A 7,885-nucleotide genomic window follows, 5' to 3' on the forward strand; every position below is an offset into this window, starting at 1 on the left:
CAGGAAGACCTGAGTTCAAATCTAGTCTCAGATACTTGACATGTTCTAGGTGTGTGACCTTGGGCAAGTCACTTAATCCTCATTGCCCCACAAAAAAAAGAAAAAAACTTAAAATTGAACAAATGGAAACTAATGACTCTATGAGACATCAAGATACAATAAAACAAAATCAAAAAAGTAAAAAAATAGAAGAAAATGTGAAATTTTTCATTGGAAAAACAACTGACCTAGAAAATAGAGCCAGGAAAGATAATATAAGAATTATTGGACTACCTGAAAGCCATGACCAAAAAAAAAAGCCTGTACAATATCTTTCAAGAAAGTATCAAACTACCCTGAAATATTAGAACCAGAGGACAAAATAGAACACACTGATCACTGCCTGAAAGAGATTGCAAAAGAAAACCACAAATTAACATCATCTCTGTTGAGTTTTAATTTTTTCTGTTAACCATTTCTCAGTTACATTTTAATCTGGTTAGGCCACTTATGGCAAGTTTGATACTTCAGCTCCACACTAGTGGTGTCAAACTCCAGTAGAAATGGAAGCCAATAAACCATAAATAAGGATCCCTGAGGGCTATATATTGACTTGGAAAACTGCATATTGTGGTAAAAAATTATTTGTGGTAAAAAATTTTGTTGTTTTTCTTTTTTCCTTCTGTTCTCATATACGCCGTTTGTAACATGTATTCTCTGCAGAGGCCTTCCCTTTGCAGGTCAGTGTCAAAGCACTGGTTCATGAGGAACTGCCCCTCTGGACAAACTTTCCTTTCTCCCTTTTCTATATTGTTATTAACACATTGTTTGTTGGCATAGGGTATTATATTCTATTATTTTTGGCTGTTTCATTGAGCAAACCTTACGTGTTTTTTGAAGAAACAAAGGACGGGGAATGTGGTAAAAATGATTTGTGGAGGGGCCATACCTGGCCCACCCTGAAGTTACGTATGCTACTGAGGTCAGAAGGAGAACTCTACATAGGCAATTTTGAAGGACCTCCCCTTTTGGGGGAGGGAGATTGAATGCTCTCTGAGGGGAAGAGAGCCTCTTCCAGATCACTCTCATACTCGCACACTGGCTCCTTGGTCTTCTCAGTGATGCAAGAAAGCTAGCAGATTTTCCAGGTGTGGTGAGTTAAGAGAATTTATCTGTATTTCTTTTTCCTACTTCCTTATCTTTGATTTTCATTAATTTCACCTCTGTTATTTAATTAATTCCCAAGTAATAAAATCTGATCCTTTTGTGGAAAAGAAGCTGTAAGGCTCCTTTCTTATTGGCCTGGGAGAAATTTCTAAAAGGGCAGTTCAGAGGGGAGGGAGCTTTGAACCTAAAGGTCCCTCATTATTTCTGGGACTCCAATATTTCAGTGAGTCACCCAATTAACGCTCCATATATTAAATTTCAGCCCTCACAATATTAATGCTAACTATGTTTTATTATATTTTTATTTATCTTGTTAAATATTTTCCAATTACATTTGCAGTGCTGACCAGTGCCATCTTGACACTTCTGCTCTATACCTTTGAAATTACAAGTCCAGATTTCTTTTAAAGGCTGAAAATAAAGGGAATGGACTAGATAATAGCTAAAGTCCCCTCCACACCCCTAATTTTGCCATTTTATAATCTTCGATCCATTCCTCAATCCCATGCTGTCCTTTCTCACCTTCATGTATTTCTGTAATCTTTCATTTTTACAATAAACTCTCTCAGCATCTCTTAACCACTGAAATCCTTCTATTCCTTGAAAGAAATTATTATTTCTCTATTATGTTAATAATTAATTATTGAATTAGGACCAGGATTTTTCAGAAGCCTATAGGTTGTTTGGGACATTGAACTGAAGAACAATGTTGATAGATGAGATTGCCCAAATCCCAGGCTACATGCCTTTTCAATCCTGGATGGGAGACCCCACCCAACTAGAGAATTTCACAAAGAATTTAATCTAATCTGGGTGAAACCTGGCCCATTGTGTCCTAGTCAAACAGGTCTGAGTGATCAAAGTCATGTCTCCCAGGACCTCATTAGAATAGGTGCACCTTTCATTATAATATTCATTCTCTCATTACTTGTTAACCAATCAGAATCTATTACCACCCTTAGGAACACCCACTCTTCAAAGAGCATGAGGACTTCATGAGGAGTCTTTGGCATTCCCAAATGATGCTGACCACTTTTATTAATTTATCTGCTAGCATGATTAACAAAATGATTAATTACCCAGAAACTATGTCTCTAAAACTTTTTACATGTCACATCCTTCAAGAACTAGCCCAGCTACCACCTCTTTCTTCCACACAGCCTTTTGTTCTTCCCTTCCCCTAATCTCTAAGCTCTTCCATTTTGTGGGCAGATAGACAACGAGTATTTATTAAATTCTTACTAAGTGCTAGGCATCATGCTAAGCACTGGGGATACAAATATAGGTTAAAAAAACAAAAATCCACAGTCCCTTCACTCAAGGAGCTTACATTTAATGAGGGAAGATAACACATAAAAGGGAGCTCAAGGTGGGGAGGGCAGTGGGGAGGAGGGGAGGGTAAATTGGTGGTAGCATGGAGTAGAGAGTCAAAAGCACAACTTGGAACGGAATGAAGTTTGGCTGACTTGAGCCTGTCCCCTAAATGGCAGCTGCCAGAAAGAACTCACCAACGGTAGGTGAGTGGTGGGATATTTGAGGCTAAGAATGTGCCAGGTGGTGACAATATTTGCAAAGTGCTTAGCCTAGTGCCTGGCATAAGGTAGATGCCAAACAAATGCTAGCAATTGTTTTATTATTGTTGTCATTAATGATTGTTATTCCAGGACGAGGGAATTTCTGGGGTGAGGATGTAGCTGAGTCATGGTGATGCTATCCAGGAAAGTCAGAAGCACAGCCTGGAGGGAAATGAAGCATGGCCCTCCTGGGTCCATCCCTAAAATAGAGAACCTCAAAGGAACTCACCAATAGAAATCATTTGAGCTTTCTTATGTACTTATCTCATTCTTACTTGTATTATCTTTATTTGGATCCATGGTTTATCTTCCTACAAAGGCTGTAAATACCTCAAGGACAAAGACTAGGCCATTATTTCATTTTTCTTTACCAGCTCCCAGCACAGTGAACTGGACATAATGTGCACAGGGTAAATATTTGTTGAAATGAATTGCAGTTGTTAAATTTACTTTAGACAAATTTCTTTACCTCTGGGCTTCAATTTCACCATCTTAAAAAAATTGAAAAAATTAAGCTAGCTGATTTCTAAGACTCCTGCTAAAATGAAAACTCTTGAATAGGTTACTCTGGCTGAGTGATTCATTTGGAAGTGGGTGGATAGCCCATGCCTCATACCCTACAGGACTCCACCACACTGCTGTGCAAATGCTAATGGTAGCTTTGATGTCTTTGCTTTGATGAATATGGCTCTTTGTTATAGAAACAGATGCTTCCCATTATTCTTTTAGCTGTCTTAAAATAAATGATTGACCTCTCTCCTAAATACAAAACCAAGAGCATATCAACATTGCCATTTTTCATCTCCTTTTAAAACAGAAGTTTCACTTAGTCTAGTTCTCCACCTCTGGATGCTTTTCGCTCTAGCTTCTGGCATAACTATAATGTTTGGTCACTATATGTTGTGGACCACACACCTAAAATATCTCGATTATAAGATGCTATATGCTGAGGCCCTCAAAGTTCTGTTTTCATCCCATGCTATGGGTGATGGTACTCTGGGATAATAGAAAAGGCACTGGAGTTGGCTTCTAGTCTTGATTCTAATAAATAGTTGTATGACCTTGGTATAATCACCATAACCACTCTGTATTCCCTCCACCCCTTCCAACCTGTAAAATGAAGAGATTAAACTCAGGATCTCTAAGGATCCCTGGTTTCCCTTGAAACTCAGCTCATTAGATTAATTAGATTGATTGTGAGAACCTCTAGGGCAGGGACTGTCTTTAATCTCTTAGTATCCCTAGGCCATGGGCACAGAGTAGGTACTTAATAGATGCTTATTGTTTGACTGACAAAATGAGGCCTTTCCTGGTTGTTCTAGCTTCTAGTACTTTTCCCTTTAAGGTCACCTTCCAACTGCTAGTTTATATTACTCTTTAATTCACTTTTCATACTTGTCACCAGCCACTTTGTCTCTAGGGCACTATCCCCACGGCCTTTCCAGTTCCCTTTATATAGCATCTTTCCTCAGTAGTTTCTAAGCTCCTTCAGTGTTTCTGTTGCATATATGGCATATATTAAGTAATTAAAAAATGCTTATCTACTGATCTATCATCTATGTGTTTAATATAGTTATATATACAGTATATCTATATTTGTCTATAATCTATCTATGTATCTATCTGTCTGTCTGTCTATCTATCTAGGTGCATGTTTTCTTCCCCCTTAAATGTCCATCTCTTTCAGGACAGGAATTGTTTCACTCCTAACACAGTGCTTGGCACATGGTACTTGCATAGTAAATAATAGTTGATTGATTGATTGATTCCTGTAGCTTTCACTTTTTTTAATCTAATTCTCAGCTCTACTTGGGTCTTCCTGCCCCAAAGTATCTGTAGAAGTGAGATATTGGGTAAATTAGATTTAAGCCCTGGAATAAGAGACATCCCCCTCCCTTTCTCATCCCTGTTACAGTTAATAGATCCCTGCTAGGTAGTTTTTCTAGGGCGCCACAATAGCTCAGTGGGAAGAGACCACATTTGGATAGATCCCAGCCTAGTCTTACAGACACTGAGCAGTGGAATCTCATCATCCTTAGGGGAGAGGTAGCTATGTGAAACTTGACTGTAAGGCAGTGTTCTCCAGACTAAAGTTTGGCAAAGGTTTCTGATCGCATTTCTCTTCATCCTTCTTTCATCCTTTACCGGACTCTGCTTCCCTGCTCTTTACTAGGTACTGCCAAGTGCTGGGAATTTGAGTCTCTGACAATAAAAGGGTCTGTAATTCAAGAAATTATACTATTAAAATATTTGATTTAGTAAATTCTTGATGGTACATGTTAATGATAATAGGTGGCACATAGTTAAGGCTTTAAGTTTTAGAGAGCATTTTGCATATATTATCTCATTATGATCTTCACAACAACCCTGAAAGGTACTACACATTTATTATTATCTACATTTTACAGATGAGGAAACTGAGGCTGAGTAGCTAAATGACTTTAAAGTAAGTCATTTTATACCTCTGGTCAAATCTGAGGTGCCTTCCAGCTCTAAAATCCTATGAGATTTTTGACTTGCCCATGGTCAAACTAATATATACTGAGTCAAGATTTGAACACAAGTCTCTCATCATTCCAAGTCCACTGAGCTATCCACTATGCAATACTATCTCCCTACTGAAGTAGAGAAGAGGCACAGGTAGTACAAAACATCAGATAATATTTAGAAATTTAAGATCATGGATTTAGAACTGGAAAGGACCATAGCAGTCATCTAGGACAACTTTATTTTAGCTATGACAAAACTGAGAGGTTAAGTGACTTGCCTAGGTTCACACAACTAGAAAGCATCTAAAGCAGGATTTTAATCTGGGTCCTCCTAATTTTATAGTTGGGTAAATGACTTGGATTTGTATTTGAAGTGAAGTATGTGATTATACCTGTGTTCCTATCACTTACCCCCTCAGTAAGCTTACTTTTATGGTTGTTTTGTTTTGTTTTGTTTTTAGTGAGGCAATTGGGGTTAAGTGACTTGCCCAGGGTCACACAGCTAGTAAGTGTTAGGTGTCTGAGGCCGGATTTGAACTTGGATACTCCTGACTCCAGGGCTGGTGCTTCATCCACTGTGCCACCCAGCTGCCCCTTATGGTTGTTTTTTACAAAATTAATTTCCATTTTCTGAGCATATGACATTGAATGGCAGGAGAAAGAAGCTCCAAGTCATGCTCAGTGGTGGGTAGGTCAGTTTGATTTGGAAGTTTAAAATTTGATATGATAATCCACAAATTAGATTTGAGTCTTAGTTCTACTGTTTACTACTTAGATGATTTTGGACTGGTTCACTGGCCATTCTGGGCCTGAATTTCTCCATTTATACAATGAAGAAGTGGAATTATCAGTAGTTCTTAAAATATTTGGTCTCAGGACCACTTTACATTCTTAAAATCATTAGGGACCTCTTTATGTGAGTTACATCTATTGATATTTGCCATATTGGAGACTAAATGTCTTAGTATCATTGAAAAAATAGTTTTAATTGGGGACAGCTAGGTGGCACAGTAGATAAAGCACCAGCCCTGGATTCAGGAGGATCTGAGTTCAAATCCAGCCTCAAACACTTAACACTGACTAGCTGTGTGACCCTGGGCAAGTCACTTAACCCTCATTACCCAACCCCCCAAAATAAAATAGTTTTAACCTCAATGACCCCCTGAAAAGGTCTCAGGGACACTAAGGGGTTCCTAGACCGTACTTTGAAAGCTGATGGACTAGATGATTTCTAAGATTCCTTTCCTCTTAAAATTTTAGACTAGAATACAATCTTAGAATAGAATATAGAATCAGGTACTGACTGCAGGATATTTCAACTTAGAAATTTCCTGAAACTAGACTGTAGCAGGCATACCTATGCCACTCATTAATAATAATAATAATAAATTACTTTTAGATGCTTTAAAGTTTGTAAAGTATTTCACTGACATTTCATTAGAACCTCAAAACCAGGCTGTTAGGTAGGTAACTACAGTCATCTATTTCCTCATTTTACAGATTAGGAAACTGAGGCATAGAGAGATTAAGTGATTTGCCCAAGCATATACAGCTAATAAGTACCAGAGGAGGGATCTGAGCTTTCTTTTCATCTGCTAAGTCTGAAAGTTTTCCTTGGAAAATACTATTTGGATATAGTGACCATATTTTCCTGAACCAAAAATTGGAAACAAGGATATATCTTTTAAAAAACAACAAAGCTGGGCAGCTAGATGGCACAGTGGATAGAGCACCGGCCCTGGAGTCAGGAGTACCTGAGTTCAAATCCAGCCTCAGACACTTAACACTTACTAGCTGTGTGACCCTGGGCAAGTCACTTAACCCCAATTGCCTCACTAAAAAAAAAAACAACACAACAAAGCCATTGAGTTTTATTAACAATGGAAAGATTAGTTAACCTGCAGCTCAGTGTGAAAAGTGTTGGTATGTTTGAAGCTTTCTGTAACTCTGTTAAGCTTATTGAAACCAACACCAGTAAAATAGAAATTGTGAAGCCAGGAAAATATCTCAGTGGTAAACCAAAAATTCCTTTTGAGTTCCCTCTCCATGGAAATGCAATATAGTTTTTTATGAGAGCTATAATGATGAGTTTGTCAACATTCAGAACGTCCTCCAGTGTGACACGAAATACTCTCTTTTGGCTGAATGACCTGACAAGGCCATGTGAATTCATCTTTCACTCTGTTCCTCAGAGGGGGGAGTTTGACGCCAACATGGTCAAGCAATCTTACAAGCATACTTTCATTTCTTGAAATCAGCATAGTCCTGTCAAATCTAGGATACATGTAAATGTATTTAAATGTAGGGATTAAGATAACAAGATGGCAGAACACAAGAGCAAGCCCTTGGGGGGGGGGGTAAAAAAGGTTGTGTCCAGAAAGCCAGCAGGCCCCCAGAGAGGGAGGGGTTGCCAGTGCCTTTGCATCTGAGTTGCTGAGAGGATGCCAGGCTTGGTTTAGCCTTTCTTTACTGTGCAGGCTGTGGAGTAACCTTTGCTGGGCTTTGTGAAATCCCAAAGCAAGCAGTGTTCTATTCAGACCACAGCAAATAAAGGCTAGCTCTGGCATCTGGTTTAGATTCAGAAATGAAAAGCAGCCCGTACTCTAAAAGGGGGAAGGGGAGTTTCAGAAGGTTCCTGTTCATTATCATTCCAGTGTCTGGAGGGAGTAGTATTTT

Source organism: Dromiciops gliroides, chromosome 4 (assembly GCF_019393635.1).
Source record: "Dromiciops gliroides isolate mDroGli1 chromosome 4, mDroGli1.pri, whole genome shotgun sequence".
NCBI lineage: Eukaryota > Metazoa > Chordata > Mammalia > Microbiotheria > Microbiotheriidae > Dromiciops > Dromiciops gliroides.